Below are 11,807 nucleotides of genomic sequence, written 5' to 3' on the forward strand. Positions count from 1 at the left end.
TTTCTACCATGTAGTACTCATATAACAAGTGTCTTCTACCATGTAGTACTCATATAACAAACAAGTACTCATGTTTTCTACCATGTAGTACTAAAACAATGTAACAAGGGGTTTTCTACCATGTAGTACTCATAAAACAAGGGTTTTCTACCATGTAGTACTCATATAACAAGGTTTTCTACCATGTAGTACTCATAACAACAAGGGTTTTAACTACCGTGTAGTACTCATAAAACAAGTGTTTTCTACCATATAGTACTCAAAAAACAAGGGGTTTTCTACCATGTAGTACTCATGTAACAAGGATTTACCATGTAGTACTCATATAACAAGGGTTTTCTACCATGTACTACTCATATAACAATACCATGTAACATGTAGTAACAAGGGGTTTCTACCATGTAGTACTCATATAACAAGTGTCTTCTACCATGTAGTACTCATATAACAAGGGATTTCTACCATGTAGTACTAATGTAACAAGGGGTTTTCTACCATGTAGTACTCATAAAACAAGGGGTTTTCTACCATGTAGTACTCATATAACAAGGGATTTCTACCATGTAGTACTCATAAAACAAGTGTTTTCTACCGTGTAGTACTCATGTAACAAGGGTTTTCTTTTGTTAAATGTCCCTGTAAAACGTTAAAAGGTAGTACTCGTTTTTGTATTCGTTCCTTTTTATTACACACAAAAATGTGTATTTCCTTCTCCACCCTGGAGTGTAACAGGTTATAATTTAATATGTATCTATAAAGTGTCTTATACATTGTTGTATACTAGTACAGTCCCCAATAAATATCCTCACAACTATCACTTCATAATCATATCTGTTGGTCCACTTTGTCTGATGAGCAGAGTTCAGAGTCACCGTAAAATGTCTATGAAAAGTTTTGTATGAAAATCTTTTCTTCGATCAAACTGATAGACTTGTCCGTCAGCATCGCCTCGCTGTTCACAAACTTGTACCCAAACAGTTTCATCGTGGGTCCACAAACCCTCTGCACCACCTGGGCTAGTTTGTACGGTATGCTGAACCTCCATTTCTCCACTTGCTCAGAGGAGTTCTTCTGTGTTGAATAGACTCCACTAGCTTCATTGGAAGCCTGGGTGTTCTTTAACACCCAGTCTTTCACCTGAGGAGTGAACGGGATCCCGGTGAACTTGTACATCTCCGCTGCCTTCCTCATAGGGAATCTAGCGATATCCTCGTACCGTACTAGCATGTACCTCCGCCTCAGCCAAGACGGCTGCCTCAGGCCGACCTCCGCAGACATCCTGATGTTGTCGCAGTTGCCTTTCAGCTTCCTCACCTCGTCGTCGTCAACGGGCACGTCTCCGTCCACCGCCCACTTCTTCCAGTTGTTGTACTTGGCGGAGAAGGCCACCATGCGGGAGGCCAGAACCGCCCTGGGGTCCCTCACCAGCTGGATGAACTTGATGTCCAGACGAGGGTCCTCGGCGAGGGTCTCAGGGTCTCCAGCTGGCGCACCCGGACGGATTTAATGGTCCTGTGCTCCTTCTGCTGGCAGGACTCGGACGCCATGGTCAGGTTGAGGGGACCACACTTCCTGGTCCGGCAATGGTAGCGTTCAAAGACTTTCTTAACGAACGGGCTACAGACGGACTCCTCACAGAGAGAGCTGCTAGATTCTCTCCTGAACAGGGCTGAGGTGACGTGGTCTACAGGAAGTGGGTCAATAAAGCTCTCCAGAGGGGTGAAGTCACACAGGAAGAGCCCCTGGAGGACTTCCCGGTAGGCCCGGGCGGCGGCCGTGGCGTTGGTCCCACCACTCTCTAATGTCAGCGACCTCTCCACGTGCCACAGCGGCTCGAACAGGTAGAACATGTTGTCTCCCTGCTGGTTGAAGAACTCGCCCACGAAGGAGGAGCCTGTCCGCGTGGTGGCCAATAGGAGGATGTGCTTTCTGTTTCCAGCTGACCCTATGACCTCTGACCTACAATACAATACAAAATACAAAACTTTATTGTCCAATGTCAATCGGATCGGATATTTTAAAAAACAACATTATTCCCAACCACTTGGACATCACACATACAAATACTGATCAGGAGTAGGGACACCACTATGCTGGCTTCAGGAAGGTCTTTACTGAGATCAAACATGATATGTTAGGTACTGTAGTGTCAATCAATCACATATATTTTATAAATGCCTTTTTTGTATCAGCGGTTGTCACTAAGTGCTTTACAGACACCCATCCTAAAACCCCAGAGATGAAGCAATGCAGAGGCAGAAGCACAGTGTGTACAACAACTCCCTGGAAGGCAGGAACATAGAATGAAATCTAGAGAAGAGCCGGGCTCTGAGGGGTGGCCAGTCCTCTCCTGGCTGTACAGGGTAGAGAGGAGCCGGGCTCTGAGGGGTGGCCAGTCCTCTCCTGGCTGTACAGGGTAGAGAGGAGCCGGGCTCTGAGGGGTGGCCAGTCCTCTCCTGGCTGTACAGGGTAGAGAGGAGCCGGGCTCTGAGGGGTGGCCAGTCCTCTCCTGGCTGTACAGGGTAGAGAGGAGCCGGGCTCTGAGGGGTGGCCAGTCCTCTCCTGGCTGTACAGGGTAGAGAAGAGCCGGGCTCTGAGGGGTGGCCAGTCCTCTCCTGGCTGTACAGGGTAGAGAGGAGCCGGGCTCTGAGGGGTGGCCAGTCCTCTCCTGGCTGTACAGGGTGTAGATTTAGGAGTACATGTAGCCATTAAGGCCAGACTGTTTGTCTTACTGTATGATAAATAGTATAACATGCTACACACACAGACCTCTGCTCGGTGTAGTTCTCCAGGCGTCTCTTCATGAGGGCGAAGACAGGGTCCAGCTTGCTCAGGGTAGAGAAGGAGGAGCCATTGTACTTCAGGAGACCCAGGGCTGAGGCTGAGGCAGAGTTACTGGGCTGAAGGGGTGTCTGGGGGGTCTGCTTTGGGGTGAGCTTGTCTGAAACCCTACAAGACAGGGTTGGCAGTGTTAAACAACATGTTTTATAGTTTTACAAGACCATCTTATCCACAGACAGTGAAATCAATTAAAGGTAAGTAAACAATCTATGCAATTGAAACATGACTACTTCATCCAATCAGATGACTTGGAAAACACGGCATGACACTTGAGGCTGAGTAGCTGAAACGAATGTCTCAAACACACCGCTATGAATAAAGGTGAGCCTGTTCCAATCTGAGGGAGATCACTATAACAGACAGGCCTAACTCATACACACACACACACACACACACACACACACGAACACGCACACACACGCACACACACGCACACAGACACACACAGACACACACACACACACACGCACACACACGCACACAGACACACACAGACACACACACACACACACACACACACACACACACACACACACACACACACACACACACACACACACACACACACACACACACACACACACACACACACACACACACACACACACTCTCTCTCTCTCTCTCTCTCTCTGTCTCTCTCTCTCTCTCTCCCTCTCTCTGTGTTGATCATGGAGATGGGCTTAGGTTTACCGTGAGATAATGTTGTTTTCCTTCTCAATGATGACCAGTGCCACAATGAAGACAAGGGAGATTGTGTATTTCATCCTCATTCTGTGATGTAGCTGTGTCGGGATCTGCTGCTGTCACGGAATGTCTTCTTTAATAGCTTCTGCCAATCTCCTTCTCTTCTCCAGACTCCCTCTGCCTATTCAAACAGTCCTCCGGTTGATCGTTGTTTTACATCGTATACACGGCTGCATCGTTCTGCAAAATGAAATGAACACGCTACAGTACTGTAAACAAGAACACAAACCTTAAACGTCTTCAACTGTTATAGTATAGAGGACTTCAACTGTTACAGTATAGAGGACTTCAACTGTTACAGTATAGAGGACTTCAACTGTTACATTATAGAGGACTTCAACTGTTACAGTATAGAGGACTTCAACTGTTACAGTATAGAGGACTTCAACTGTTACAGTATAGAGGACTTCAACTGTTATAGTATAGAGGACTTCAACTGTTACAGTATAGAGGACTTCAACTGTTACAGTATAGAGGACTTCAACTGTTATAGTATAGAGGACTTCAACTGTTATAGTATAGAGGACTTCAACTGTTATAGTATAGAGGACTTCAACTGTTACAGTATAGAGGACTTCAACTGTTATAGTATAGAGGACTTCAACTGTTACAGTATAGAGGACTTCAACTGTTATAGTATAGAGGACTTCAACTGTTACAGTATAGAGGACTTCAACTGTTACAGTATAGAGGACTTCAACTGTTACAGTATAGAGGACTTCAACTGTTATAGTATAGAGGACTTCAACTGTTATAGTATAGAATTACTTCAACTGTTACAGTATAGAGGACTTCAACTGTTATAGTATAGAGGACTTCAACTGTTACAGTATAGAGGACTTCAACTGTTACAGTATAGAGGACTTTAACTGTTATAGTATAGAGGACTTCAACTGTTACAGTATAGAGGACTTTAACTGTTAATTGTTACAGTATAGAGGACTTCAACTGTTACAGTATAGAGGACCTCAACTGTTATAGTATAGAGGACTTCAACTGTTACAGTATCAGAGGACTTCAACTGTTACAGTAGTAAAGGACTTCAACTGTTATAGTATAGAGGACTTCAACTGTTACAGTATAGAGGACTTTAACTGTTAATTGTTACAGTATAGAGGACTTCAACTGTTACAGTATAGAGGACCTCAACTGTTATAGTATAGAGGACTTCAACTGTTACAGTATAGAGGACCTCAACTGTTATAGTATAGAGGACTTAAATTGTTATAGTATAGATGACTTAAATTGTTATAGTATAAATTACTTAAATTGTAATAGTACAGATGGCTTAAATTGTTATAGTAAAGTTTACATAAATTATTATAGTATAGTTGTGTTAGACTAAATCTTCTGAAAACGAATCTGTTGATAACCAGTCAAATGGAGGAGAAAGTATCCCAGGTTCTACATATAGTATGCTATAGTATAGCTTGATGTAAATGTATCAGTGCCTCGTCGCTTAGTCAGCATGTTGGTGGTTTGAGGTGGGAGTTTAATAGCTGTGTTTATGGCTCATGCCAGCTTCCCGTCAATTGGTGTCGGACCCATTTTCGGAGACGATAATATCATTTCATACCACAGTGGTGTAAGAATAGAAAGCGTCAGAGTGGTTTCACAGGGGGAATTTAATCTGCTACATCCCTTGGGTCTGTCTGTGTTTTCTTTAGGGCTACAGGGAGATTTTCTTTAGGGCTACAGGGAGATTTCAAGAACCCACCCACAATGCTAGTGTTGAAAGCTGGTGTCCCTCTAGAGATAAAACAATGTCTGCTCGGACTGAGCCTCTCTCTGTCTCTCAATCTCTCAATCTCTCTGTCTCTCAATCTCTCTGTCTCTCAGTCTCTCTGTCTCTCAGTCTCTCTGTCTCTCAATCTCTCTGTCTCTCAATCTCTCTGTCTCTCTGTCTCTCAATCTCTCTGTCTCTCTGTCTCTCTCTCTGTCTCTCAATCTCTCTGTCTCTCTGTCTCTCAATCTCTCTGTCTCTCAATCTCTCTGTCTCTCAATCTCTCTGTCTCTCAATCTCTCTGTCTCTCAATCTCTCTCTGTCTCTCAAGCTCTAGCAGGGGCAGCTCTAGCAGGGGCAGCTCTAGCAGAGGGCAGCTCTCAGGGGCAGCTCTCTCAGGGCAGGGCAGCTCTAGCAGGGGCAGCTCTAGCAGGGGCAGCTCTAGCAGGGGGCAGCTCTAGCAGGGGCAGCTCTAGCAGGGGGCAGCTCTAGCAGGGGCAGCTCTAGCAGGGGCAGCTCTAGCAGGGGCAGCTCTAGCAGGGCAGAAAGTCACTGAGCTCTTCAGCATGGGCCATTCTACGGACAATGTTTCCCTATGGAGATTGCATGGTTGTGTGCTCGAGTATATACACCTGTCAGCAACGGTTGTGGCTGAAATAACTTAATCCACACACTGTTGTCCATGTAATGTATGTCACCAAGGTACCCAATCCACCAGCTGCTCCTTTATGTCAGCACTCAATGAGGTATTTTAAGAGAAGACTCAAGAGCACTCAGTGACATGTCCAGCAGGCTACTAGAACAAACCACTGTCTGGTGAAGACGTACTGTAGCCTGGTCTCAGATATGTTGGTGCTGTCTTACCAACTCCTAATTATTTATTCAATGATGGAGATAGGAGTTCACAAGTTAATACAAACAGATCTGGGACCAGGCTATTCATGGGTTGTTGGTTTCCTTCACAATATTGTTTTGAACGTTTGTTATGGACTGAGCATTCTACTCAATGTATCGTCAATGAGCACCGATGAAGATTTCATCAAAAGTCCATTACAGTGGCTTTTAAATGCCATGGCATTCAAAAGGAGGCAAATAATTAGTGGGGAAACCTTTTGTCATCATTTTGACATCACCAGATTGACTTTAGATGCAGTATAAAGTTAACTAGCTAGCTAAAATTGAGGGGAGGCCACCAGATTGACTTTAGATGCAGTATAAAGTTAACTAGCTAGCTAAAATTGAGGGGAGGCCACCAGATTGACTTTAGATGCAGTATAAAGTTAACTAGCTAGCTAAAATTGAGGGGAGGCCACCAGATTGACTTTAGATGCAGTATAACGTTAACTAGCTAGCTAAGATTGAGGGGAGGCCACCAGATTGACTTTAGATGCAGTATAACGTTAACTAGCTAGCTAAGATTGAGGGGAGGCCACCGGATTCTAGCTAGGTAGCGTCAGTATTGCCAGCTATTCTTTAAGAACTAGCTAATGACAACATTGACATCTGTCTAAAGTCAATTTGACTAGATGATAATGCTAGCAAAGATATTTCCTACTAAATATTTGACTACTTTAGCAATTTCATCGCATTTCCAGGCACTGTAGTGTAAATTTAGCCTCCGTCCAGAATGACTGGTCTTATCACCACTTTAAAAGGATCTGCCCCCCTTTTTAAATTTTCGCTTTAAAATGACATACCCAAATCTACGTGCCTGTAGTTCAGGACCTGAAGCAAGGATACGCATATTCTTGGTACCATTTGAAAGGAAACACTTTGAAGGTTGTGGAAATGTGAACTGAACGTAGGAGAGAATATAACAGATCTGGTAAAAGATGGTACAAAGTAAAAGCCAACCGTTTTTTTCTGTACCATCGTCTTTGAAATGCAAGAGAAAGGCCATAATGTATTATTCCAGGCTAAGCACAATTTAGATTTTGGCCACTAGATGGCAGCAGTGCATGTGCAAAGTTTTAGACTGATCCAATGAACCATTGTATTTCTGCTCAAAATGTGATATCAAGACTGCCCAAATGTGCCCAATTGGTTTACTGATAACTTTTCAAGTTCATAACTGTGCATTCTCCTCAAACAATAGCATGGTATTATTTCACTGTAACAGCTACTGTAAATTCGACAGTGAAGTTAGATTAACAAGAATTTAAGCTTTCTGCCAATATCAGATATGTCTATGTCCTGGGAAATGTTCTTGTTACTTACATCCTCATGCTAATCACATTAGCGCACATTAGCTCAACCGTCCCGAGGATGGGACACCAATCTGTAGAGATCCTTAAGGCACCACTGTGGCGCCGCCGGCAGAGGGCGGCTTGAGAATGTTCTTGACGGGACCGAGTGACGGAGGGGCTATGAATAGCGAAGAAGGGCTTTCATTATTCCAACAGAGAGCTCCCAGACTGAGCACCTAAACAGTGACCTAACACTGCAGTAAAACAGTTACCTTTGAACGTGGGATATATGGGAAACAGCACAGAGGCAGAAAGTAAACAGAAATGTAAGGGGGAAAACCTGCTTGTCAGGGGGCCATAAATTGTAAACATTATGAGACTGTGAGAGTGTGAGCAAGCAGAACTGCAGCAGGATATAAAACCTGGTATCGGTCCCAAATGAACCCCTATTCCCTTTATAGTGCACTATTTTTGTCCACTATTCCCTTTATAGTGCACTACTTTTGTCCACTATTCCCTTTATGGTGCACTACTTTTGACCACTATTCCATATATAGTGCACTACTTTTGACCCCTATTCCCTTTAAAGTGCAATACTTTTGACCAGGGCCCATTGTAGGGAATAGGGTCCCATTTGGGATGCATCCCTAGCTGTACCTGTCTTGCAGAGTGAGTAGAGTCTATCCATTGAAGACAAAGACGGATGTAATGAGGCCTATTTAGGGACATCCTGCCCATTCTGCTGAAGGGTTACTATAATGTTACTGCTGGGATAATGTTAGCTTGGCTGTAATCCCTGACTAATGATCCAAGATGAAACTGAAAAAATGAAAGACGAAAGTTCTCTCACGTCACCCCGCTCCTCCACTCTCTCCACTGGCATACATTCTACGCTATGGGTGGTCCAGGGGATCTGATCAGGCCCTAACCCAGGGCACTGCGTTCATCCACCCTGGCCGTTACAGTTCCCGCTCAGCGCCATGCTCTGGCTCCCCAACTGAGCTACAGAAGGAATTCTGCTGAAGGGTTACTTCTCACCCCCCCTTAAAATATAGATGTTACTGTTCCACTGGGATAATGAATGCAGCTTGGCTGTAATCCTAAATGACTAATGATCCAAGATGAAACGGGCGATCTGGGTTTTAAACTAAACCAAAAGCGGTCAACACACCACTGTGGTTTTTGTTGTTGTAAACAACTGAAGGATGTGGCTGGAGAAATGTAACCACTCTTAAATTAAGTTATATTCTTCATGTATCAATGGCTATTATATCATTCAGAAAAATGTACCAATTCCAGATTGTCCCTTTAAACTCACTGCCTGCCATTAGAAAGGGTATGTTACATGCCGAGAGACTGTGGCTATTCACCCACAGTAACAATTACTACATAGATTGAGGTGATGATTGAGGTGAACATGTACATCTTTATTGAACCGGTTTGATATAATGGCCCATTCAATGAACAGAGACAGGTTAACCCGTTGTCTATGTGTCTGCCACCATAACTACCATGGTTTTGTGACAAACCAGCTGTAGGCCGACAGCACTATGGTCTCTTTCTATTCAAATGTCTATCTAATATCGATATCGGGAAAAGTGTATAAACATGAGGCAGAACGTGTAAACCATCTGATTTGAATCGTATAGCTGGCTAAAACGTGTAAACCATCTGATTTGAATCGTATAGCTGGCTAAAACGTGTAAACCATCTGATTTGAATCGTATAGCTGGCTAAAACGTGTAAACCATCTGATTTGAATCGTATAGCTGGCTAAAACGTGTAAACCATCTGATTTGAATCGTATAGCTGGCTAAAACGTGTAAACCATCTGATTTGAATCGTATAGTAAACCATCTGATTTGGCTAAAACGTGTAAACCATCTGATTTGAATCGTATAGCTGGCTAAAACTTGTAAACCATCTGATTTGAATCGTATAGCTGGCTAAAACGTGTAAACCATCTGATTTGAATCGTATAGCTGGCTAAAACGTGTAAACCATCTGATTTGAATCGTATAGCTGGCTAAAACGTGTAAACCATCTGATTTGAATCGTATAGCTGGCTAAAACGTGTAAACCATCTGATTTGAATCGTATAGCTGGCTAAAACTGTAAACCATCTGATTTGAAATAGCTGGCTAAAACGTGTAAACCATCTGATTTGAATCGTATAGCTGGCTAAAACGTGTAAACCATCTGATTTGAATCGTATAGCTGGCTAAAACGTGTAAACCCTCTGATTTGAATCGTATAGCTGGCTAAACGTGTAAACCATCTGATTTGAATCGTATAGCTGGCTAAAACTTGTAAACCATCTGATTTGAATCATAGCTGGCTAAAATTTAAACCATCTGATTTTAATCGTATAGCTGGCTAAAACGTGTAAACCATCTGATTTGAATCGTATAGCTGGCTAAAACGTGTAAACCATCTGATTTGAATCGTATAGCTGGCTAAAACGTGTAAACCATCTGATTTGAATCGTATAGTTGGCTAAAACGTGTAAACCCTCTGATTTGAATCGTATAGCTGGCTAAAACGTGTAAACCATCTGATTTGAATCGTATAGCTGGCTAAAACGTGTAAACCATCTGATTTGAATCGTATAGCTGGCTAAAACGTGTAAACCATCTGATTTGAATCGTATAGCTGGCTAAAACGTGTAAACCATCTGATTTGAATCGTATAGCTGGCTAAAACTTGTAAACCATCTGATTTGAATCGTATAGCTGGCTAAAACGTGTAAAACATCTGATTTGAATCGTATAGCTGGCTAAAACGTGTAAACCATCTGATTTGAATCGTATAGCTGGCTAAAACGTGTAAACCATCTGATTTGAATCGTATAGCTGGCTAAAACGTGTAAACCATCTGATTTGAATCGTATAGCTGGCTAAAACTTGTAAACTGTATGTTTCAAAAGGCACATCTGTGTGTGTGTGAAAAGGTCAGTTCATTAGGTCCCTCTAATGGTTGCTATAGTAACCCGTGATCATTAATACTGTGTCCTAAATGTCACCCAAAATCGCTACATAGTGTACAGGTGCCCTATAAGGGGAACAAGGAGCAATTAGGGCCACATAATGTGAAAACATCAGTTTATGAGGTCCCCTGGCAGTAGCTACAGTAAAAGGCTGTGATCATTAAGTAGGGGCTCCCGAGTGGCGAAGGGGTCTACGGCACTGCATCTCAGTCCTAGAGGTGTCATTACAGACCTTGGTTTGATTCCAGGCTGTATCGTGAGTGGGAGTCCCATAGGGTGGCACACAATTGGCCCAGTGTCGTCCAGGGTTTGGCCAGGGTAGGCCGTCATTGTAAATAAGAATTTGTTCTTAACTGACTAGCCTAGTTCAATAAAGGTTAAATAAATATAAATGTCATGTTGGTTGTACGGACCGGACCAAGGCGGAGTGGTAAACGTACATTCTCTTTATTAACTGAATAAACACCGAACAAACAAACAAAATAACAACCGAACCGTGACACTATACAAACTAGTGCTGACAGGCAAATACACATAGATCCCACACCCCAAATGAGGAAAATGGCTGCCTAAATATGATCCCCAATCAGAGACAACGATAAACAACTGTCTCTGATTGGGAACCATATCATGCCAACATAGACATACAAAAACCCTAGACATACCAAACTAGAGTACCCACCCTAGTCACACCCTGACCTAACCAAAATATATAGAAAAACAGAGATATCTAAGGTCAGGGCTTGACAATAAAAGTATCCTGAGACCGTGAAAGGCCTGGCTGACTCCTCCATATGGATCCAGTTGGTAGAGGCTTGTAACACCAGGGTAGTGGGTTCTCCCCGGGAACACCCATACGTAGAATGTATGCACACATGACTGTAAGTCGCTTTGGATAAAAGCGTCTGCTAAATGGCATATATTATTATTATTATATTAAATGGCACCCCATATAGTACACTACTTTTGAATAGAACCTCCTAAGTATGGGATTATACTGATGACAGAACTACACCAGCTTGAGTACCCACCCTAGTCACACCCTGACCTAACCAAAATATATAGAAAAACAGAGATATCTAAGGTCAGGGCTTGACAATAAAAGTATCCTGAGACCGTGAAAGATCCAAGGCCTGGCTGACTCCTCCATATGGATCAAATGGCACCCCATATAGTACACTACTTTTGAGTAGAACCTCCTAAGTATGGGATTATACTGATGACAGAACTACACCAGCTTGTATTCTGACGCTTGTGGCACGTTGATATTCGTGTTTGCAAGTACAATAAGCAAATGTGTAATTGAATTTTGGAAAGTTGTATCACG

At 43.0% G+C, this 11,807-nt stretch overlaps 1 pseudogene; it reads right to left on the minus strand.

Moving 5' to 3' along the window:
- Positions 1-660: 660 nt before the first annotated feature.
- On the minus strand, positions 661-3,788 carry LOC124029598 (annotated as a pseudogene).
- Positions 3,789-11,807: the final 8,019 nt, after the last annotated feature.

Source organism: Oncorhynchus gorbuscha, unplaced genomic scaffold (assembly GCF_021184085.1).
Source record: "Oncorhynchus gorbuscha isolate QuinsamMale2020 ecotype Even-year unplaced genomic scaffold, OgorEven_v1.0 Un_scaffold_6921, whole genome shotgun sequence".
Taxonomy (NCBI): Eukaryota; Metazoa; Chordata; class Actinopteri; order Salmoniformes; family Salmonidae; genus Oncorhynchus; species Oncorhynchus gorbuscha.